Source organism: Cyprinus carpio, chromosome B16 (genome assembly GCF_018340385.1).
Source record: "Cyprinus carpio isolate SPL01 chromosome B16, ASM1834038v1, whole genome shotgun sequence".
Classification (NCBI taxonomy): Eukaryota; Metazoa; Chordata; class Actinopteri; order Cypriniformes; family Cyprinidae; genus Cyprinus; species Cyprinus carpio.
Genome location: NC_056612.1, coordinates 17,298,202 through 17,322,587, shown reverse-complemented (window position 1 = coordinate 17,322,587; position 24,386 = coordinate 17,298,202). Strand labels below are relative to the sequence as shown.

The following is a 24,386-nucleotide window of genomic DNA, read 5'->3' as shown; positions in this document are numbered from 1 at the left end:
TGCTGTCTTGCTTGATGTTTGTGTCTCTCCACTTGTGAGTTTACATGCTCCCATTTTAGGAGTTTGAGAGCTTTGTGAACTTTTCAGAAACAATCAGCAGTTCCAGCATTAATTCCAAACACTGAGAATCAACAACCAACTAGTCGATTAGTGAGGCTTTTCAGTTTTATCTTAGGAATGTACCAATTAGGGGTGGGCGATATACTGGTAGACACGATTAACATGTAGAAACTTGTCAAACATTAGAGATTTTGGACTATCGTCTCTATCACGGTAACATGCTCATGTGACATTGCTGTGCTACGTGGTCATGAAAACTTATTGTTTACATGCATTTTTAAACATTGCAGGTTAAAAACAATTGATTTTAAGCCGTTGAAATGCAATTAGCAGTGAACGAGAACTCATTTCACTATATGAAGCATGTGAAGACGGATCTCAGAGTGCAGGAGTATTGAACAGAGTTACTTTTGCTGCTTTATAAACCTTGAACAGTTAAATACACACACCTGTATGTGTCAAAATCTGTATGCCCATCTTTGCAAGCATCCTCATAAATACAGTAATTAAGGTCTCAAGTAAAAGCAAACAGCTGATAAAGAAAACGTGTAACAGACAGTATATTGGATCCAGGCAGCTCTTAATGTGACAGCAGTCTAATATTCCTGCTGTCTGTCATTCATATTAATCAAGCAACAAAAGAGAGAAATTCTCTTGCTGCTCTTGACTAAACAACTTTTGTAACTTTAATAACAATAAATATATTTTAATTTACACAGTGAAGAATATGAAGTACAACGTATGTAGCATTTCTTATTTATTTGTCGTACTTTTGTTTTTATTTTTTTTTTTTTGTAATTTTTTTCTTATTCTTATTTTATTTATTTTTTTATTTTTTATTAAATTTTGATATCATAATGGTGTAATTTAAATGTATTTTTTGTTTTATTTTTTGTTAATTTTATATGTAATTGTTTATGTTTTTTTAAGGTTTTGGTAATATGTATTGTTAATTATTGTGTTATTGTGATTCTGACTGTTACCAATAAGATGATATACTAACTGTACTCAAACCAATAAGTTTCCACACTATTTAGTCATAATAATGTAAAAGAGAAAAGCTTCAAGTGAATTTAGGCATCATACCATTATTATATTTCAGTACAAAAATATATTGTGAGATATGCGAAATATTATATTTAAAATTTATTTGTTATTTAGATTAATTTTAAGTGAGCATTAGATGAGGGATGTAAGGCTATTTTAAAGTAAAAATGAATTCATACAAAGAAATATCTAACCCCAAACAATACAAAAAAAAAAAATAAAAAAAAAAAAAAAATCACAATATTGGAAACATTTTATTTGTTTGCAACAAAATTCTCTCTTGGACAAGCATCTAAAAATGAATCCTGCCAAATTCACAGAGAAAAATCTCCCCTTCCGTTGTGCTCAGTCTAGCCATTTTTGGACATAATAACCAGTCTTATGCAAACACCCCCTAAGAAACCCATCCAATAATCCATCAGGTGAACCTGAAAGCAGTCTAATTACCCAGGGCTTCCAGTTCAGGCAACCCACGAACTAGTTGATTTTAAAAATGCGTAGTTTTGCACATTCCCAGGAGGAAACCACTCACTCTTTAAATCAGATTCCATCCTCTAAATTCATTAGAGGGTGATGAAAGCAACATAAATGGCTCCATAATAACCTATATCAGATTATCCATGTACGGACAATGCTTTATCTTCCACCACAAGTGGGAAGAATGGTTAACATTACGTACTTCTTGAGGCATTCTGGAAAATAAACATATTATAAAGGAGCCCTGAGAGTTTAAAACCAGATTAAAAAGTTGAAGGCTCACAACAATTCCAGCACAAGCAGGTAATCAATGCAGCAGGAAGAGTTGTTCCATTATAAAGTGATTAAGAGATCATTTAAAGCACAATCTGGAGCAACCCCAAGCCCACCACCCTGAAGTGAGACAATCAATAACCTGCATGTATGGAGAACAGTAATTAAAATGGAGAGCTGCAGTTTGCATTGCAGGTTGGGGTGGGAGAATGAGACGAGAGGGGAGTGGCGGCGGCTTTGGATGGCGGTTTTGGGAGGAAAGCCTGTGGATGTGAGCTCAGCTTTGAATTCTAGCATACCAATGTGACGAGTACAAAAAGGGGTCTGTGTAGAGTCTGGAGGCTGAGGATATGGTTGAATATTCAAATGAGGCTACTGGGGTAATCATGACTCCATAATCAGGTGGAAAGAAGAGTCGCTAGAAAAAATAAATAATAAAAACAATGACACACTTCAGCGATTTCACACGGTTATCACTCAGTCTCCATTTAGCTCTCATTACTCAGCTAGCCTTACATTCTTAAAGATGACTTCTTTCCTCATGAATCACAATGTGTGCGTGAGTACGTGATCCACATGGTGTATTTGTTTTCACAGAACTGACAAAAGAAATGTAATGATATTCATTACATTTATAAGGTCAAATTTTGACAGCTAATAAAAGACAATATGGGTTTATAAGTTCTTTCCAATGAAGGATGCACAATATATTGGTCATCGTCATTTTATTTAGTATTGGTTTCTATATTTGTTTGTGCATGCATACTTGCACAAATTTCATTTTTAAATTACCTCTGTTGTCTTCTAATGCTCACTGGACGTATTTAAAGACTATTTAATGTAATATTAAGCAAATCTCATTATGATACTTTTTCCAAATTTACTATAGCGTTTAACAAAATAAAATAAAAAATATTTATATTGGCCATTTATCAGTTAGCAGCCCTTACATAACATTCAATTTTTTTCAGAATTTTATTATTGGTGCATTTGCATTATTAATAATTGATTAAACAAATAAAAACATTAAATAAAATATTATTCCTGTAATTCCTATAATCTCCCATTTTGACAGGATAAACACAATCGCTCTCATATTTATTTTGACATGAAAGCCATCAAAGTAATAAAAAAGTCACTTTGGACCTCATCAGACATCTGTTAGTGATTAGGATTTTCAAATCCACTTTGTCTTACCTACATGCAACTCATCACAAGCATGGAAATGAATAAAACATCATCTGTAGTGAACAAAGCTGTTGTACTCAGCAAGTGATCTGCCTTTCCTTTTTCTGCGTTTAATCTCTCTTAATTTGCAAACATATCTCTGCCTTTGTGTAGTGTCTGGACACACTCCATCTCAGTATGCTTTGCAGGAGTGGCCAGTTCTCTGTCTCTCTCCATCTGTGGCTGCTGTGGTTCTGCACGTGATGTTTGACAAGAGGTTAAAGTTTCAGAAAAAAGGGCTTACATAGCTGCTGGAAGCCAGGCACGCTGTCCAAGGGCAGAAGGGAGCTGAGGGCTGAGGCCTGTAACTCGTCCAAAGTGACGTCCAACACACACTCGTCCTTTCTCAGTTTGCATCACTCTTGTTATTTTTTTTTACTGGGTTCAGTGCTTACTCACCCAGGCTTTACAGCCCAGTGCTAGCTCTTGTAGTAGTGACAGTACGTGCCTCAACGTACACCTCCAATGACTGGCCATTTTCCCCAGCTACATCACCATCAAGACTGTATTTTAAAATAAATAAATAAACATCTACACACATATCTACACATTTTCAAGGACCAACCAATTTATGCCACAATGAAATCTGAATTTCCTCTCAAACTGAACTGGACCATATTATTTGCTGGACTCCATTTGAAAAAAACAGGGTCCTTATGTACTATAAAGCTTTGCGTAAAAAGTGTTTATACACACAAAAAGCTTCAGATTTGTAAAACCGTACACCAGAGCCTGCACAAAATTTCCAAATCTTAGTCAGCAAGATTTTGCATATAGCCACATCCCCACCCTGACCCTTGCCCAAAGCAACCATATATAATATGGGGCTTACAACACCTAGTTTTACTATGCATAACCTCATCTGCATATAACTTATATGCAAATTTCCAACTACGTAATGCTACAGTGTTTAACGGTAAAAAAACACAGACGATAAATGTTGTGCCCATAATGCACATAATAATGGCAAGTTTATTGTTTATAAATTCTGATATTTGCATGGAAAATTGCGTACACATTTCAATGTCTATTTTGTGCATATATATGCGAGTCAATGCAACATTTAAGCACTATACCCCTGGTCTTTTACGATTTATTTGTTTCCTATACAAAGGTATTATGTCTCCCAATTTGAACATTTAAAATGAATTCTCCCGTAATTAACATTGCCAATTTAATTTCATATCAATACAAGTTACTGACTTCTTAAACAGAGTATGTTATGTCTGTATAGACATTTGCTGGACAACTGGGCCCCTAAATCTAAAATCAGTTTTTACAAAATGCATGCAATAATAATTTTACTAAGCACTACATGGGCAATGAATCATTGACAGAAAGGCCAGTTATAAGCCTTGAACTAGGGATGTCAAATTTCGATTATTTCCATGATCGATCGTCGTTTAAATTAACGATCAATTAATCGATTAATCGTTAACCATAATGCTGCAAAATGCTCTATTGCATGCACGCAGTCACCGGCATGACAGGATGTGCCAAAGCCCCACACACACAACGCTTTCTCACTTGAATTAAAGGGGTTTTAGTCTGAATAAAATGCTAGTAGCAGGATTATAAAATGAATAGATGTGATTAAGATCATTTGATAAAATGAAGAGAGCGCGCCATACTTTTGAGGTAATTTTGGTTTGTTGACTGTTTTCTATCCCGCACGGAGACCGCTGAACGGGCCTCTTTAAATGATTTTGTGGTGCTCGTTGTTGTATTTTAAAACACAATTGCAATGTTTTCAAATGACATTTTGGTATTTAAAATAAAATTATCCCAAACGGAACTGTGGTGCGCGTGTGACTGCGCTGCACATTAAGTGAACTACCGGCACTGCTGCAGCAAAACACTGTTGCTCACATTAATTTGATCCTGCTGGATTCTGTCCTATAAAATGTCAGATTTTTAATTTTTGCATTCCGGTAGGCCTATTTGTTTTTAAAAAATCCGGCACATAGTGCATTAGATAGTGACAGTGCATGTGTGCAGACGAGGACGAGCGAGCGCGGCTTTGGCTAGATTTATTTGGAGGTTATTGCTCATCTCTCATTCGGCACAAATCCAAATGTTTCCATATTTGCAATATATTTGAATATTAAACTATTATTTATAATGTTAACTAGGCTTGTACGCATTCGCATATAGACGGAAAATATCATCCTCTTGAGCAAAAACGTCCTTGGCATAACAGCAGAGTGAACCGGTATAAGGTCTATTTAAACTGACCAGTGTAACCTTTTAAATGTTTAGTTGACTATTTTATTTTGATAATGAACAGACTGCGATGTAAGTGTGCAGCAGGCTCCGGCGCGATCGAAACAGCTGAGACATTAATTAAAAAAAAAAAAAAAACTTTTCCGCAAAAGTGTTTACTTTCATTTGTGCGCACACACACTAAAAACAGAAGATTTGTGCTCTTGTAAAATAAAGCAAACAAACAGAATGCGTTGTCCATTCTTTTTTTCCCGTGAACTTATGGAGCGTCGCCGTACTTCTGTTTTAAATCTGTTATCTTAATTATTTAAGTTGGATTTATTTCGCATATTTTTTTTTTTTTTTTTAAAAAGGTATTTTTATGTTGGACCTATTACTTATATAGGCTATACATTTGCCTTAAACCATCATATTTTGTCCCAGGGCATGAGAACCTGTGTACTAGTGAGGTCCATGCAGAAACTTGTGAGCGATGGCGTCACCGTTTAGTGACATCACTGAATGTTCCGGGGAAACGTTTTGTCAGTGTCGGTCACAGCGCCTATTAATCTCTGTTTTGAATCCAGCAATTATTTATTTACAAATTATACGCTCTGATTATGACAAGTGTGGTATAAAAGCTTTGTTTATTAGAGGAATAATAGGAAAATGTTAGATCGTGACCATGCTCTGGATGCGCTCGAGCCCATAGCCTTCATTTACGCGGCTTTGTTCTGGTTTGCCGGTTAGTCACGAATTTCCACAAATTCAATAACATATAGGTATTGTTTCTTTTCCTAAATCTTCACAGTCCTCTAATTTCGCAGGTTTATTTTATTATCTTTCACTTTTAATCACTGTTTTCGCATCTCTTACTGTGGTAAACATGGGGAGGGAAATTAGATTTCATGAATTAGGAATTCGTTCGATTTATTAGTTTGTTCCCTTATTTAGTTAAATCATGGGTTATTTAGGGAACAAAAAATAATGAAACATGGACAATTGCCACAAATTCATAAGTCGTAGGAACGAATTAACAAGTAATAGGATAGCCTTCTGTCCTGTGTCCCGCAGCCCTGCAAAGCGCATGATTATGCTTTTTATGTTGAAGAACTTTTATGTTGTTTCTATTTTAATGTAGGCTACTTTCAAGTTTAAATCACGTTAAAAGCTTAATTTGTACATTGTGAATGAATGATGATGCTTTTACTGCTACCTTCACCGTCACTCACAGCGCTCGCACATGTTTTGCGCATGAGCCGCGCGCAGCCCAACATTAAAGCGGTTAACCGACCATCTACAGCCTTAATCGATTGCATCTCTTATCGACAATTAATCGATCGTCGATTAATCGTTGACATCCCTACCTTGAACAGTTAAATATATACACTTGTATGTGTCAAAATACCCATGTTTGCAAGTATCCTCATAAACACAGTAATTTAGGTCTTAAGTGAAAGCAATCAGCTGACAGACACAAAATTCAGCCATGCTACAGCCTTTTTTTGTGCCATGATTTTTACTGTCCCAATCTGGCCACCCCATTAAAAATATCCTGGAGGCATCACAGCCTGCCTCAGACAAGAGTAAGAATAGAACTGGTACTTGGACTCTGCTGAACATTTCAACAGAATTACCTTAAGTGTGAATGTGTGACAAATTAGAATCATCGACCACCAACAACTTGATAACAGAGTTTAGCACAACGATGCCATTCGTTACGGCAGATTACGGAGGCCTGGCAGAGATGCCACAACCTCTCAGCTGGAATCTTAAACCTGTGGGGCTATTTAGCATTTGTGCATTTGTATATAATGCCGGGACTCGCAATGTCTGGAGATGCTCATAATAGCTGGAAAGCCACAAGTTGTACCCACCCAGAGAGAGGAGGCCAGGTTTGAAGGCCAAGGCCCACTGATTGCGCTGCCAAGCTGGGGTTGGCTGCCCCCACAAGAGGGCTGCGTAATGGATGATGCCGAGGCCCTAGGTCTGACAGGTAATAATTCACTCCCCAGGGGTACGAGACCCCTCACTGGACTAAGGCAGCAAGGCAGGAACAACAGCTCTCATTCCACTGCACCCCAACAGCCTCGTAACCCTCCTCTCCAGGTGCATCTTCCAGCTATTGGCTACCCTGTTGCTATGGGTTACAACAATCAACATGAAATATGAGGGGCCATTATAGCGCAGAGTGAACTCCCCAGAGTAACTAATTGAAAGTGATTCATTGTGTCTCACAGTCGATCCAGAACAGGTACACGGTGGTTGTTTAGTCTGCATTCAAACGTAGAGAATGAATTGACTTGCATTTGTTCCATACTAGAGTTTCAATCCATCATAAAAATGGCTATGAATAACTAAAGCAGGGTAACAAGTCTCCAAAGTAAATTGTCCTTGTCTGATGAAATGGGGGTGGGGGTGGGGGGGGGCAACAATGGTAGATGATGGCTTTGATCCAAATGTAGCACCGAGGTTATTTTAGCTCTCATTACCCTAAGAGCCATTAGAAGCGCACAGCCATCCACTGCGCACGGCTAACCTAACATCATTTGGGGCAAAACTACAGCAATGGAAATTGGAAATAAAATTACACCCAGCCAATATGCATCACTACCCGACCTAGAGGCAGCCACGATGGTCTAAGACAAAACTCGAGGTAAATTTAAAGGGAAAATGCCTCCTGTGTCCTGTACATGTCTGACTATCAAAGATATCCTTCTAGACGAGCAGGTTCATGATTACAGAGGATCATTAGGGTTTAAACCAGGCTTTTAACCAAAACAAGGACTAGAGATGTCTGTACCATGTGCTCATTCCAAATGGATCTGGCTGTCAAATTGTTTTGCTCCAAAACGAGTTAAATGATTAAGAACTATTCTTGGTAAAATAGCCAAAGCAATCTGCGAGCAAAATGCAGCTTCCGGCAATTTCACGTCACAACATGTTCAAAAATAGTTGAGTTTTTTGGTATACAGCTTGAACAGATGACTTAAAGGTACAGTTCATCCAAAATTTAAAATTCTTTCATTAACTTTCTGTATTTTGTAGAACACAAAAGAAAATGTCTCTTTTTTTTTGTACATACGATGAAAGTCAATTGGGGTAAAATTATTGTTTGTACTCTGACATTCTTGAACGTTCAGCAGAAGAAAAATATCATGCAGGCTTGGAATGAAATAAGGGTGAGTAAATGATGACAGATTTTTTTTAACTAGCCTTTTAAAGGAAGAAGAACATATACACATTTCCCACAGAACAACAAATGAGCGTTGACCTCCAGCAATTTAAAAGCCAGCACAGTATATTCAAGGTAATTGTAACACATAAACAATATCTAATAGTCTAACAATCAGCGGAGTAAAGCAAAGAGAAAAGCTATTTAAGTGGAAAACATCACACTCTCTGACTGTATTCATAATACTGGAACCCATTAAAATTCTACTTGGGTCACTTTAGAATTACTGGTATGGACCAAACCTACTTATTAAATACCAGTTATCAAACGTTTAAAAAAAGAGAAAGAAATACCACAGGAAAATGTCTAATGATAGCTCAGAGAGCTATTCATTATTCAATAACACTTAGATGATTCAAGGCAACCTCGGGGTAGATTCCAGAAATATACCTCCTGCACCCGGAGGGATGAACCCTTCAAGCTACTCTTAGTCTTGCTTACGGTTGAATTTTATCAGGGACAAAAGCGTTTTAAGAAATCTAAAGCAGGGTCAAACAGTAACCAGCATTTGGAGCAAAAAAACATAATTGAAAGTGACAAAAAATAAAACGTTGGGGCAAAAATGACTGATCTATAACAAAGGGAACAATAATGTTCTCAAGCAAAGCATTTGTGTTATGATATGTACAGATATTACAGAAGCTTTTGTATTTGATACTAATTTGATAGGTGACAGCCATAATTGTTCAGAATGAGAATTTATTTCTATTGATTGATCCATGTAATGGACAAATGGATGACATATAGTTCGTTTTATAGAGTTGCAAAACAATACACCCTCATAATAGCTGAAAATAACCCTGGAAATCAATTACAGTGGTCAATATTGTCCTTTAAAAATAATTCTGACAATGCTATGAAAAGTATGACTGTTCTATCTGGGTAGTATTTATTATGTGGTTTTCTTGTTATTTTACCAAAGCCAACATTTAAACTTACAGTACTAATTAATGTTCGGTCAAAAAAAAAAAAAAACATAACTATTGACAATGTCAAAAAAGGATCACTGAAACGCCTGCTTTTGAAACGCTCACACGTATTTGTGCGCGTGCCCTCTGGAGAGAGCTTGCTCGCGCACTAGACTGCGTCTTTAAATGCACTTCGCCGTTAAAAATGCAAGTTTTGCCAAGATATTAAACGCAGTCAGCTTTGTCTTAAGTGAATATACACAGACAGAATGAAAAAAAATCTAATGTCAAAACAGATCTGTGCATTAGGTCCTGCACAGTAAATGCAGCAAACCTCCCGCAGTCCATTATGTCATTAATAATACTCAAACAATACTGGCAGGGAAAAAAGCAAATCACTCCCTCACTGCTCTCATCTGGATAACTTCAAGCTTTAGCTTTAATAAGCCCTCTAGAGTTAGATACTGGAAAACGTCAAGCTCTCTTTGTTCCTAATGCGTTTCTTTGTTCTCTTCATTTTATTACGTTTACTTGTTTTACCAAGGCAATGTGTATTTAACTGAAAAATAGTCGAAGGTAATATGCCACTATATTACGTATTGATTTGCACTTTTAAATTAGTTAAATTAATTAGTCTAATAGTTAGGAGTGTGCTGAATAGCAAAGCAGCTTTACTGTAATGTATAGAATAGTGAAATGCAACTAATGCCAACGTCTAATGAAATCCTGTATCTTGACAATAACAGTTGTAAAACTGTGATGTTTCGGATTATCCACAGCTGTCGTCAAAAAAAAAAAAAAAAAAAAAACGACATAAATATGCTTGCATATCCCATAATTATTTTTTAATTCTTAATTGTTTAGTGGAAACAATCATTTTTAATTAAATTTCTGCACCATCCCCACGGTAAATATCCGTAAGCGCAATTAATTGGCCGCCACACAGCTGGTAAAGGTGCGCAACACGCTGAATGCTGCACTCTCTGTGCCCAGGGCCGAACTCCTCCAAAACCAGCATGCCCATCTTTCTGGACCAGGATATAAGGCTTCCTCTTATATTCTACTCGCCAGCTAACTAGTGCCGCGCTTGTTATCTAAACAACTGAACGCTTTCGTGCAGAGCTTGTAACCGCAGACACGATAAGTGTTTCACGTGCAAACACTAAGCTAACCAGTACAGGTTAAACTGGAAAACGGAAATACTTCACGTGTCATCATCATGCGTTTCTCATCAACATGACCAACGTGTGTTCTCTATGTTGTCAACAACTATGTCACAGCATTAGGTGGACAACCCAGGGGTTTGGATTCCCATGAGCCAAGAAGAAGACCAGTGCCTTGAAGAACACCTAAAACGTGAAAAAAGGAATATGACGAGTAAATCAAATCAGAACCGCTCTGTCTGTAGCAATAAAGGCTGCCTTCATGTCGCCAGTGACTGCAATATTTACCGACCTGAAACGATACCTGCTTTTCACCCCCAAACTGTGCAAAATATCGCAGTGTGTTTCCATCCTATCCAAACTTCGCTGACTGTCACGGCCAGAGTTCAAATCATATACACCGACACGAAGAAAAAAAAACTTCTTACAAAGGAGAAAACCAGCTCACTTACCTTTTCTTCCCTTTTTTAATTTTCCTTTGTGCTCGTGCAGAGGGATGATTCCTTGCAGACGCGAAGCTCGTCCGTATTAAAATACAGACGAAAAGGAAAAGCAGCTTGTTTGTTTAGTGTTTCCTCAATCGGTTCGTTGTGTTCATTAATCGCATTGGTAAGAGCGGAGCACCCTTGGCACACACAGTTGACACACGCCTATGAAAAAGCAAGACTGCGCTAAAACTCTATTACATTGAGAACGATCGCTCCTAAACCACGCCCCTGGCTTTCGAGTGACAGGTTGCTTGCCCAATCAGGATCCGCTGAAGTGTTTTGGATGTTCTCTTTAAAAGTTTCTCATAATCCCCGCCCAAAACGTGAACTGTTTGAACTGTAGATCCTTTTACATGACTAATAGTCCATTACATGTCCAAAACAGCTGGCCTGAAAAGAGCCAATAGTGTATGAGGTAATTGCATTTAGAATTACCTCATAAAATGAAGGCGTTTGTTCCAATATGGAGATTTGTAACGTTTAGCAAAATAACATTTTATTAAGAAATCATATTTTTCCCCAGCATTCATTTTTACAGGTATTTTTTTATCTTTTTTTTTCCTAACCACAAAACAACTGTGTTGCCAATCTATTATGTGAGATATTTAAAATAAGTCCATTTAAATAAATTCTCAGAACAATTTCTGGCTGTTACTCATTTAATTCAGATCAGCTTCACGTACAAAGATTATTATAAATAATTCACAAAATCTCATAACATTATACTATAAAACTATAACATTTTACAGATCTGGCTTAGAATACAATATTATGGATTGTTAAAAAATTATTTATGTGAAAACTATACATATACACACATACATATACAGTAGTCAACATTTGAAGTGGATCAAAACCTTTCATCAAAGTTGTCCTAAAACCAAAACAATACCCGTTCTTGTCTTTGAAATTTGATTAACTTTTTTGATGCAATTCAAATGTTTGATTTTATGTACAGTATATATATCACATTTTAAATATTTGGGCAATTCTTGACCTGTGCCCTGGTTCATTTCTGGCCCTCATTGGCTTTATACTTTAAATAGTTTAACATACTTTAAAGAGCAAACATTCAACAGTGTGGTTTTGGTCACAGAGAGGAGATCAGCTTGGTTCAGTGGGCACTTTTAGAGAGCTCAGCTCTCCTTTGACGGGAGATTTCCAACAGAGCTTAACCATGGATCATAAAACCTGGGCGTTTTGCAGTGGTCAGACACTAAATTCCATGTGATTTTGTTGAAAAAAATTTTCTTTCCATTTACATGTTGTTGTAACACAAGAGGGAAAAATAACATGAAACAGTAACTAAGCATTCGTTCAATTATAGCTCTAGAATCCATTAGCGTTTCATTGTTGACTTTCTTAAGAAAAAAGCATGCAGTACATAGACTGTATGAAATAACAACAGGGAAAGCGAATAGAAATGAGCAGGGAAATAGGAGAAGAGTAGTACTATGACCATTAATGATTCCCAGCATGGCAAAGTGTTTAAAATGTTTAAGTGCAAATGGTGAAATTATCATTGTGATTTGCTTTGTCATGCTTTTCATGGACTCTGTGGGTTTTCGGTTGGTTTGGCATATTTACAGACAGATTTATCTGTAATTTCCTTTGGCAGTTGGATGTTTGCTAAAAGCCCAGTAACTGTGGTGCAGCTCTTTGGAAAAGAAAGAGATCCAAATTCATTCACAGTGGATAAAGCTCTACTATATCCTCTGACTGCTCACTCTTCTGTAATGGATGTTGACAAAATCTTTAACGTGTTTTCCGTTTCTCTTCCTCTCAACCAGCTATCATGGTCAGAGAGCTGTCAGTGCAGGACTATTATTTATAAAGCTTCTCTTTTAATTGTTTCTGTTTCTTTTGATCCTCATGTCTCGACTTTATCTCATTCAGAGTGTGTCATGGATCATCAAAACAAAAGCCCTTGAATACCAATTTGGGATAAAATCTGATTTGAATTTAGATTTGTACTGTCTGGCTCAAAGACATTTTTCATACTGTAATATTTCATGCTAAAACATTTATTGAGAATATTTGAAAGAAATGCCATGAGCATACATAAATCAGATCTTCTAAGCTAATCATTTCCAATACAAACAAACTGAAGTTGTATCGGTATGGAAATCAGCCTGATTTACTTCTCTCAGTGTAAACGAACTATAGCATCTGAGGCATTAAATGTCACTGAACCTTTAACGTGTTAACATTCCTTCTAACATTCACTCTTCACTATCATTAACAACATGGACACAAACCTCAAAGTGCTATGTGGTCTATCATATGACTTACCCACACTGTGTTTATACTCAAGCACACAAACGTACACAGACATGCTGGCTACACATCCTGTTGCTGTCATCATCTCTGTAGCAAATCATGTGGTTTGTGATCCAGAAAACTCTGTTCCTGGAAACACACACAGCAACTGTTGAGAATATGAACATTGTGCCTTGATCAGAACATTAAAGGTGCCTTTGAAGCATCTACATACGCTATACTGCACAGTTATGCATTTCAACATTAATCTCATAAAAACTTTAACACAGTTAGGATTTAAAGCTGTGATATTATACATTTTTAACTACTTTCCCCCCAAGGTCCACTTATGATGTTAGTAAAGTCTTTTTGGAGTCGTAATTTAGTTTTTATGACCATATTTCTTCCTCCCTCAGACCTTTTAGTCAATTAATCAGGCCACATTATTGTTGCTGTGTCTTTAAACAGGATTAGTGCAATTTTAGTATACTATTATTATTAATATTTTCAAATTGCTTTTATGTTTGTACATTTTTTGTTTTCAATAAATCTTTTTACTTTCTGTCTTTTTATTTTATTTTTTACTTTTCTCAAATATTTAGTTTTATATTTAAATTTTCATTTGAGAGTAATTTTAGTTCTTCAAATTCAACTTATTTTTATTAAAGTTAGTTGCCAAGGCAACATTCTTATTTTTATTTCATAAAGTTTGTTTCTTATCTAATATTTATATCATATTTATTTTATTTAAAAAATATTTAAGCTTTATATCAGTTAATGAAAACAACATTTTTAGTTTTAGTTAATAATAATAAAACTAAGGTAAAGTTCAACCAAAAATTTAAACTATTTAATTGTTTATTTCTCTTAATGTTTTTACAAATCCGAGGGACTGAAACACAAAAGAAGATATTTGGAAGAATTTATTTTACAAATCCGAGGGACTGAAACACAAAAGAAGATATTTGGAAGAATTTAATAATAGTCTTTGTCCATTTTTCTGATTGGTATATTTGTTTGTCATGTGATTTTTATGAAAAGTGTAAAGTTCTGGTTTGGGGTTTTGTTTCATGTTCTTGTTTTCATGTGTTTTATTTTGTGTTTGTTTAAGCTGTTTGTCATTGTTCCCTTGCCCTCATGTGTCCATGTATCTCTGGTCATGTTCTGATTGGTATATTTGTCTTGTCATGTGATTTATCAGTTCTGTTTACTCATTAGTTGTCTTAGTCATGTGTCTGTTTGCTCATTGGTTTGTTCATGTCATGTGTCCATCTTTGTCTGTTATAAGTAGTCAGGTTTTTGCCATTGTGCCTTGTCGTGTATTAACGTATGTACCTGCTGTTGGTGAGTCAAGTCAGTTCAAGTCAAGTCTGTTCAAGTCAAGTCTGTTCAAGTCAAGTCTGTTCATACCTCATCAAGTCAAGTCAAGTCTTTGTTTATTGTTTGGATTATGTTTGGATTTTGAATTGCACTCTGTAAATAAACTGCACTTGGGTCGCCTTCGGTGGACTACTCATTACAAAAAGTCTTTATAAACTCTTTATAAAGTATTTTATAAACTCTATAATGTAAACCCAAGCCACAAGGATGTGCTGTTTTCTTTCAAATCAAAGCTTATTACATGTAGAAACAGCGCATCCTTGTGGTGCGGCTGATATAGAAGAGCATACGTAGCATACGGTGATATGGAGAAACACAGAGGAAACTGTTGACAAAGGAATTGTTGAATGAAGTCTTTATTTTTGTTTTCTTCGCTTACAAAAAGTATTCTCGACGCTTCATAACGTTACGGTTGAACCACTGATGGCAGATGGAGTATTCTGATGATGTCTTTCATACTTTTCTGGACCTTGACAGTGTAACTTACTTGGCAGTCTATGGGACAGTCACAAGCCTCCCGGTTTTCATCCAAAATATCTTAAATTGTGTTCCGAAGACGAACAAAGCTTTTACAGGTTTGGAATGACATGGGGGTAAGTGATTAATGACAAACTCCTCATTTTGGGGTGTAATATCCCTTTAAAAAGTGTTGCTAAAACTGTTAATATCAGTTTGAAATGATCAGGGACATTGTTAAAATAAACTTCAACCACTCTTTCCTAAAACCAGGATTCTTCAGAAGGATATGCAGAGTGACAGGTGCCACAGTCAAAAGCGCAAGGTTTGACAGACTTCCCTCATTAAACTCTTATCAGATTGTCTGGTGTTTGGAATATATCTTACTTCCTCCTGACTGGACAGACATTTGGAGCTGGCATATGGCTCGCCATGTGTTCCCATGGATTTGCATGTTTTTAAATCTTACTTCCGACATCAAAAAGTTGTGAAAATACAGAGTCTTTTTCTCAGCTTTCAGTAAATGCCTTTTCCACTGACAAGGAAGTTCTGTGTTCCCAAAGTTACAGTGTTTTCACAGTGAACTCTTTCATCTCAAAAGATCAAGCAAAATGTGATTCCTCATGATAGGAGCATTTTAAATGACAAGACACCTAAAGTATATCCCAACATATTGAAGAAATCCATAAATGACATTAGCAGCACACCTTAATCTCCATCGACTAGACAAGACATCTTGCTAATTATCATGTCAACCTCAACACATTCATCTCAGTGCAAGAAACTCACTCTCTGAATTCTAATCCCCCTTCAATCCCCCTAAATTCCTTGTTTTATTGAGCAGACGAGGACATTAAAAACTACTCTACTGAAATACATTTGGTCGTAATCATTTAATGCAGTTCAACAGTTGCATTCTTACATTGTGCTGTATTGCTGTCAGCACTTTCGACTTTATTTTACTTTAAAACTGGAATTAAATGAGCATGCTTTACTAAGAAAGCATCTGCTAGGAAGAAATAAAGTTAATTCCTGACAAGAGCCATGATTGAGCTAGTCAGACCAAGCTTATACTAATAGTCAAGTAAAACCACACAAGGAACAGTCTAAAAATATATGTGCAACGAACAAAGTAGCTAGAATATGAAACATTCAGCAGTCGGTGATCTCTTGTGCATCTCTTGTGTCCTCAGGGGAGCGAAGACACTCAAGGGCAACTGAGACAAGAGGATTTCATGCAATGAGTTGAAAAATGTTAGCATCCTCATTTTTCCTTCAGGAAACTTTTTTTTAGTTCTGTAAGACCTGGGTCTTTCTATCTTGTTCTATTTCATTGACATTCAGACTGGGCTGGCAGATGGTTCATCAGTGCAACTGCTCAGTTTTGCTGCGTCTCAATAATTATAGTTCTTTCATTTTTGCCTAATAAAAATGTGAGAACAGTGAAATTGCAGTGTGTGAGGCAGCTGGCCTGACCTTGGTAGTCCTTATCATGCTAGAATTTCTATTAACAAGAATATCCTAAATTGTCTAAGGTCAAAAATTAGACATTACCTGTGGTTCGGTTCAGCTTAAATCAAATCAAATCAAATCAAATCAATTATTTTGTTTTCAGTATATATTATACTAAAAATGTTTTAAGATCTGTAAATAAAAAATGTACTTTCTACTTATTTGAGGACTCATAGTAAATATAACAAACAATCCCATACTTTTATGTTAGAGCTTTAATGTCTATACACTCTAATCGGTTACAAATGTAAATTAGAAATTGCTGAATATCTTCAGGTTTGTGCTAAGTAAATTTTTTTTGTATTATATTTAAAGACAAACATACACACATTGAATTATTACATTTTCTGCTGCCTTTACTTTTCTGCTGCATTTACATCATTCCGTGTTGTTCACCTGAATAAATCTAGAACTACTGATAGGTTTGAGTTATAAAATTGTAAAAAAGGATTTTTTTAGGTTGACAGTTGTATGTCCTTGATTGGTTCCAAACGCTCCGAGAGCATCAGTGGAGAGCAACGGTCTAGTATGAAGTTGTCAATCATCCAATGGGGTGCAACTGGCTCCTTGCCATCTGCAAGTCAAATCTGCTCCCATGCTGTTACTTCCAACTCCTCCACAATTCATAAAACATCAATTCTGCAGCCAGCTCCACATGGAAAATCACTCTCCTAGTAGGATCTAAAACTTGCGAAGATGTGCCTCTTTTACTTAGCTGAACCAATTATTGTGTCAAGTACGGCAGTTGTTTGACAAATAGCTAGCAAGTTTTAAACTATTAAGCAATCATAAACATCCAAATTCTGTCTGTTATCTCTCTGTTTATGATGAAAGAAGTCTGCCAGTTTGGCCTGAGCCTGAAACAGATGTGTGAGCCATTGTGCTACGTTAAAACTGATTGCAAACAGCAAAACATATCAACAAGTGTGTTTTGTCACCTTCAGCTCTCTGTTAAGATGTATGGAATTAAATTACGTGCTCTGCACATGTATTGTGTTCGCATTCTGCTTGGCCTATAGCTGAAGAAAATTAGTTGACCCTAAAGAGCAGTTTGGTGGACCAAATCTGAATTCCCCTCATCTCTCAATGTCAAAATTAAATTTCATCCTCTATGAGCTCCTCAAAGCTGATCTTCTTCATTTGACTAAACAGCACTGGCATTTTCCAGCATCTGCAATGATTTGTTATCCGAATGCAGTTTTCGGTAACATGGACATTGTTTTGTTCTAGGAAGAACCACACATTATTGTCTAGTTTAAGTGAGTTAAAACAATTATGGTATTTCGAATCTATGCGTCTCCAGCTCCCACTCTTTGTCTCTGTCAGGGCAAGGGAATCCTGGGGCACATAAATGATAATAAAGGAGCATTTTTGGAAGACATGAGGGCAGAAAGGGTCAGCGCTATTCTGCCTGTGGGAGCACAAAAGTGTTTTTAGATCAGATAGTCCTGACCAAAACTAGGAATGGGAATCCTAAAGAATTTAACAATTCTGATTCCTTAATGCAGTGGTTCCCAATCCTGGTCCTGGAGAACCCCCAACACTGCACATTTTAGATGTCTCCCTATTAAAAACACACCTGATTTCAGTCATATGCTCATTGGCGAAGACTCCCAAGACCTCAGATATGTGTGTCAGATAAGAGAGACACCAAAAGTGTGCAGTGTTGGGGGTTCTCCAAGACCAGGATTGGGAACCACTGCCTTAATGGATCCATTAACGACTCTTTTAAATTAGAGGAATAAATAAAAAAGTGTAAAACAGCAAAAACAAATTGTATATATCATTAATATCAAAACTTAACTGCACATTAACAACCAGGAGGCTCCTTTCAGTCTTTCGCTCAGGAAAAGAAAAGAAAAGAAAAGAAAAGACATTAACAACCAGGAGGCTGGCTTTCTCACCCTGCATAAAAACGACAGCCTATTGTAATTGGACAGAACATTTTGATTGGTCCTACAGTTCCAGACAGAACATTTTGATTGGACGAACATTTTATGGTCCTACAGCTTCCACAGAAAATATAAATAACATATAAATATATGATTTCTATTGGGATGTGAAGAGACTTTAAAATGTATGCTTCATGAAGAAGAACTGACTCATAAGTGCCATTCACTCAAGAATCGACTTCACTTCATCTTCAAATCACAGAAAAGAACCGATTCAAAATAGTCATTTGCTCGAGAATTGGATATCAGTTGTACTGTACCTTTCGCAGAGAGAATGAACGGCGCATGAGTGAAAACCATATACAAAACCAAAAATCATTCAGTTCCGGTCAAATAAACACAGTTTCATATCATCACAGAGCCATGGTGTTTACACTTATCAGAGAAGTAGCTAACTCCAGTGCTTGAAATAAATAAATAAATCTGCAAATTGAACCCAATTCTCATCAACGCCTTCTGGACATACTGTCAAGTCAAGTAATGCAGTTCAAGAGGATGTCTGAAGTTATTTCATTGATTAATCAAACAATCTTCCATATGCTACCTCCCGCGCATTGCGTGTGCCTATAAAAACAGCAGCCTTCTGTTTTCCTCTCAAACTGAAATCGCTATAACAAGGTTTACCTACAAATTATACAAAAATCGTACTTGAATCTAATCAATATTCAGCTGCGTTCGCATATGCAAGACCGTGTATTTAATAATCACGTAATGAGTCCCCTTGCATAATGAGCATTTGTACAGCAGGGGGAGGTCAGTGGATGGAGACGGCAGACGGGCGCGCATGTGTTTGAGGATAGCGAGTGCCTGTGGGCCCTGCTGGGGCCTTGAGGTGACACAGTGTTAATGAAATCAAAGCAGTAGGATGGATAGAGCTATTAATAAGGGTGTTAGAGGTCTGATGATCCGTAACACACCAGGAGCCTCTCCCACTTCTCCACCACCACCGAACCGGTGCGCCCATGGACCTGCACATCAGAAGCTGTCTCTGTTTACTGCCCAGTGCTGCACTACAGAAGACTAATTAGGCTGTCAGGGGACGCCAGCCCTCCCTTCCTCACTCTTGTGACAGCAATTAAAGGCAGAACAGGACAGCGGGGATAGCTTCCCTGCTCCCACAGGAGACAGCTACGATGACACCTCACTGTTCCTCAGGTGTGTTCTGCCGCTGACGGATAAACCAGACGCAGCAGGATGGAAGGGTGCAAACGCAGAGTGACATCTGTGAGGCTTTTTGTAGAGGTGGCTATTTGTAGAAACAACCTCGCAATATGGCTCTCAGCTCGCCGTAATAACTGACATGCTCAACCCCACGCGAACGCTGAGCGGAAAACAGAGGTGCAATCTGATGAGACAATCTGGACAATCTCTTTCAATCTGCCCGAACTGCTCAACCTAATCACATTCAGATATGCCAAACATTCCCGGCTTGTTTTCAGTGCTCTCGGATGGCAGGCACTTCAGGTACGCTTCTATCTAACTATACTTATCTTGTAGCGATACTTCACCGGAGTCTTATTCCTCACAATGTGCATCTGCATGACAATGGGGCGCTGTCTGATTGATGCAATTTACATGGGATCCCTGACCTGAAGCGGCACGTGCATTCATATTCTCTTTTGTCCTTGACAAGATGCTAGGGAGAGAAAGAGCGGGAACTTTTGAAGACAAGATAGCGAGGTAGACAGGTTCCCTTCAACCCTGCATATTCAGTGACAAAGTAATCCTATCAGCCACTGGTTGCTATTTACACGGCTACACCCCGATAAGAACCGCAGCCACCCACGGTTTCTTTGTTATTCACCGTCATCGTCCACTTTGCAGTGTTTGAAAGAAAATTGCTTCATGGAACACACTTTTCTGAATAAAATACAATGTGTGTAGCCTGAACCAATAGCATAATGCTGTCGATGTGGCTATCACAAAAATCCATATATTTTATGAGAGCTCACGCTGGCTTTAATGTCTCCATACTGGCGCTGCCATCCCACGTCCCGCTGTGAGCAGCAAAAGGCAGGTCATTTAATAGCCCAGAGAGGGTGTGGGAAAGAATGGACCTGCAGAGAACCTCAAACTGTGCTAAAAAACTGATCTATACTACCCGTGAAGAAATAAGTAATGGCATCTATTCGGTAACTCTCACTCTTGCTCTCTCTCTTTCTTGTTCAGTTTTCATTTTCAAAGTATTTTACTGACATTATCATTCTGCATATAATAGCATTAATGCACATAAAAAAATAAAAACAAAATAAAATAAAAAAATCAATCAAATATTAAAAAAAAAATACAGAAATAAATATTCAATAAATAAAAATACAAATAAATGTTTTAAAATAAATAAATGTATTTTAAAATGCTATAATAAATCCTAATTTAAAATATAAAATAAATGTATTAAAACAATGAATAAAATAGAAGAAAACTTTAATAAAATAAAATAAAATAAATACAAATAAAATGCAAAATTAATGTATTAAAATAAAATAATCTTTAACTGTGACTTAAGTGTTCAAACGGTTTGTTTGAAAAGGTTGAAATGCCGATACTGCTATTTTCCTGTTTATCACTGTGAAGTTTATAATAAAGTTGACTTGATTTGGACTAGAACAAGCAGTTATCGCCACTCTTTGTGTGTGTGTTTATGAACATATGATTCAGTTTGATTGATTCATATAAGTGGATAGAGGAGAAAAAGGTTTGTGAAGACCTCACTTTCTGACCTCCTTTACGGTTGTCCAGCATCATAAACCAAAATGACAAATTAATAAATGTCCCTCTGCATCCCTGCTACAATAGTGAGAGTGTAAATGGTGGAAATGTGTTTCCTATGAGAGGATTACAGGCTTCTAGTTGACCTTTACAGTTTGCATGGATCAGGATTAAAAGAAATGATTAAAAGACACTTTAACTGGGCAGCCATCTGCACAATAAACAAACTGAATGCAATGCACATTGCGTAATCAAAAGATTGGGTTTATTTATCTGCGATCCATAGTTTATTAATATATTTTTATATTTGCAGGAATCTTACAGATATGAAGATGGATGAGGCATTTGGGCCTCAAACACAGGAAATGCTCTGGAAAGGTTCAGAATGTTCCAGACCACGGGTCTTTGTGCCAACAACAACCAAGATCAGAAGAAAATATTGGTCAGTTTTATATGTGGGTGAGTAATAACTGTAATCAGCAGGCTTCAATGACATTTGCAGACTTCAAAGTTATGAGCACATCGGGCAGAGCTAATGGTGGTCCCTAAGATCAGACTGAAGTGGTCATATCCATTGGCATAAAGTTATTAAAGCAGTAAACCACAAGACACCATGTGATGCACTGATTTTACTTTGGTAAAGGAGTGTTGTTAGGTAGGCATGACTGTAACTTTTAGCTAAGCTAAGTGGCGATATAATAATATAGGCAACAACATTCAATCAATATTTAAATAAATAAAAAAGTTAAATAAATTTAAAAATATATTGTATTATAATTAAAAATATTATTAAATATTATTATTAAAAAACTACACTACCATTTAAAATTTTGGGGTCAGTAAAATTTATTTTTTTTGTTATATTTAATTTTTATATTAATAAAACCATCAAAAACACACAACAAAAATATCTAAAAATGAAAATTATCTTATGACATATTTAATAATAATAAAGAAAGGATTAATTAAATTACATTGGTCAAGACAGAAAGATTTCTATTTTAATATTTATCTAATGTTATTTTCATTTTTTTCTATTTTTTCTAATGTTCTTTTGAACTTTCATCTAAGAAACAATAAAACAATATTTTCATAAAATTATTAAGCAGCACAACATTGATTATAATGAGAAATGTTTCTGTAGCACCAAATCAGCATATTAGAATGATTTCTAAAGGATCATGTGACAGAAATAATTTACATTTTTGAATATATTAAAATTATAAAAATATATAATATATCTATATATATATAATATAAAGAAAAGTTATTTTAAATTCTAATAATATTTCATAACATTACTGTTTTTACTGTTCTTACCCACCCAATTTATAAAAAATAGGCATCAAAAAGTTTATTAGCCTGATTAAATTTGTTTGTGGCAAATGTAGCAAATACATTTTCAGATCAAGATCAATCTAAAATTGAACAGATGTGATTTTACCACACCTTCACATGCAACTCATCCGATCAGGTTTTTGAGCCAAAACTATTCCTTTAATCAGCCACATTACATATTCCTACAGACTTTTTGTCAAAATCAATTTACTTCAGTTCATTAGTACAAGGTTTGAAGCTTCCTCTTAGCATTGTACCATCTCAATCATCTCCTTCTGCCATTAAAGTCAAGTGTTTCAATAAAACAGCACATCTTCCAAGTATGCCAGTCACTGGATCAGCCAGAATCTCAAAAGCAAAATATCAGCGTCCTTATTCTCTTTGCTCTCTGTTGGTGTTCTGATTAGTCCTCTAAACCTATTAGTTTATGGGTCAAAACACTAGTGATAGCCACGATCAATCTCACTTCTTTTTTTAGAATCTTTTAATGCTTGGTGTGTGGTTGATTACCAATTAGGTGATTAGACTTTAGGGGTGCAGTAATAAAGCCTTTGACTTCACTGCTCTATATCATTGTCGATGGCATTGAACTTACATTACAGGGACATCTCTGGGGCTACATAAAACACTTCTCCATCACACTCCTACATCACAGCACAGCTACAAAGCACAAATAGCATTTCTGCCCAGTCTAACAGAAGATAGCCTTAAATTGCACATGGCAAAAAAAATGTGAATATGATGGAAATACACATTTGTAGAGCAACTTGTAGTGAACAGTTTTCTCAGGCATAACAAAATGCATTTGTATTGTTACATATGAGTGATTTATTAAAATATATTCAAATTAACTTTTGCTTTATAATTATAATACACAAAATATTGCTAGAAGCTAAGGGAAATAATGGAAAATATATGATTAATAGAAAAAAAACACAAAATAACAGAAAATAAATAAATAAATAAAATAAAGCAAAAAGCTAAAATAAAAAACAAATGCGGAGTATGACCTCAATTATGCACTTTAAGCATCAAATGCACCCATGACAGGAACATTTTCATAAGTCTATACCCATTAATGCTGTTTTCTGTGAACCTATTTATGTGTAAAATACAATTTGAATGTTTTAATGTTAATATTTTAACCTAATAAAAGCATTGAACTTTGAATGGGCCTCTATCAGGATCTGTGGTTTACAAAGCAGAGAGCTAATGAATTTGGAGGCGGAGAAATGAAATGTACATACAATGGCCTCTGCTCGATCCATTTAAGGAATCCTCAGTGTTGCTGGAAAAAAAAATGTGTGCTGTTGTTCTGTCATTAACTTGTCCATCCCTCTCTTTAGTTATTTTCATTCTGCTAATGCTTTCAGCAGACCGTGACCCATCCAACCCCGCTATCCGAGCACAAACAGCACTGCGCTCATTTTCACAACTAAGCGCAACTCTTTATATCAGCACCGTGGTGGGCGAGAGTTTAAAATATCTTCACCTTTTCAAAAAATCTGACTGAATAATAAAGTATAAGCCTATAACACAACTCATACATCCTGCTGAGTGTGAGTTTAATGCACTTGTTCCAGAATCAAAATGCAAACTCATCAGCTCCTGCCTAGCCAATAAAAAGTTAATATGGCAAATAATGTGGCCAAGCTCTCATTATCAAAGCCGTTTTAAAGCACATCCATGTTTAATGAAAA

At 36.3% G+C, this 24,386-nt stretch overlaps 1 protein-coding gene across 7 annotated transcripts in view; it reads right to left on the bottom strand.

Moving 5' to 3' along the window:
- The window catches only part of sema6e (sema domain, transmembrane domain (TM), and cytoplasmic domain, (semaphorin) 6E), a 141,968-nt gene extending 130,657 nt beyond the window's left edge, over positions 1-11,311 (bottom strand). For 5 of the 7 annotated variants that reach the window (XM_042741175.1, XM_042741173.1, XM_042741174.1 and 2 more), the window contains exon 1: positions 11,045-11,311. The gene's annotated coding sequence lies outside the window, so the exon portion shown is untranslated. The remainder of the gene's footprint in view (positions 1-11,044) is intronic. The other 2 variants (XM_042741177.1, XM_042741178.1) reach the window with 2 other exon arrangements.
- Between the last annotated feature and the right edge of the window lie 13,075 nt (positions 11,312-24,386).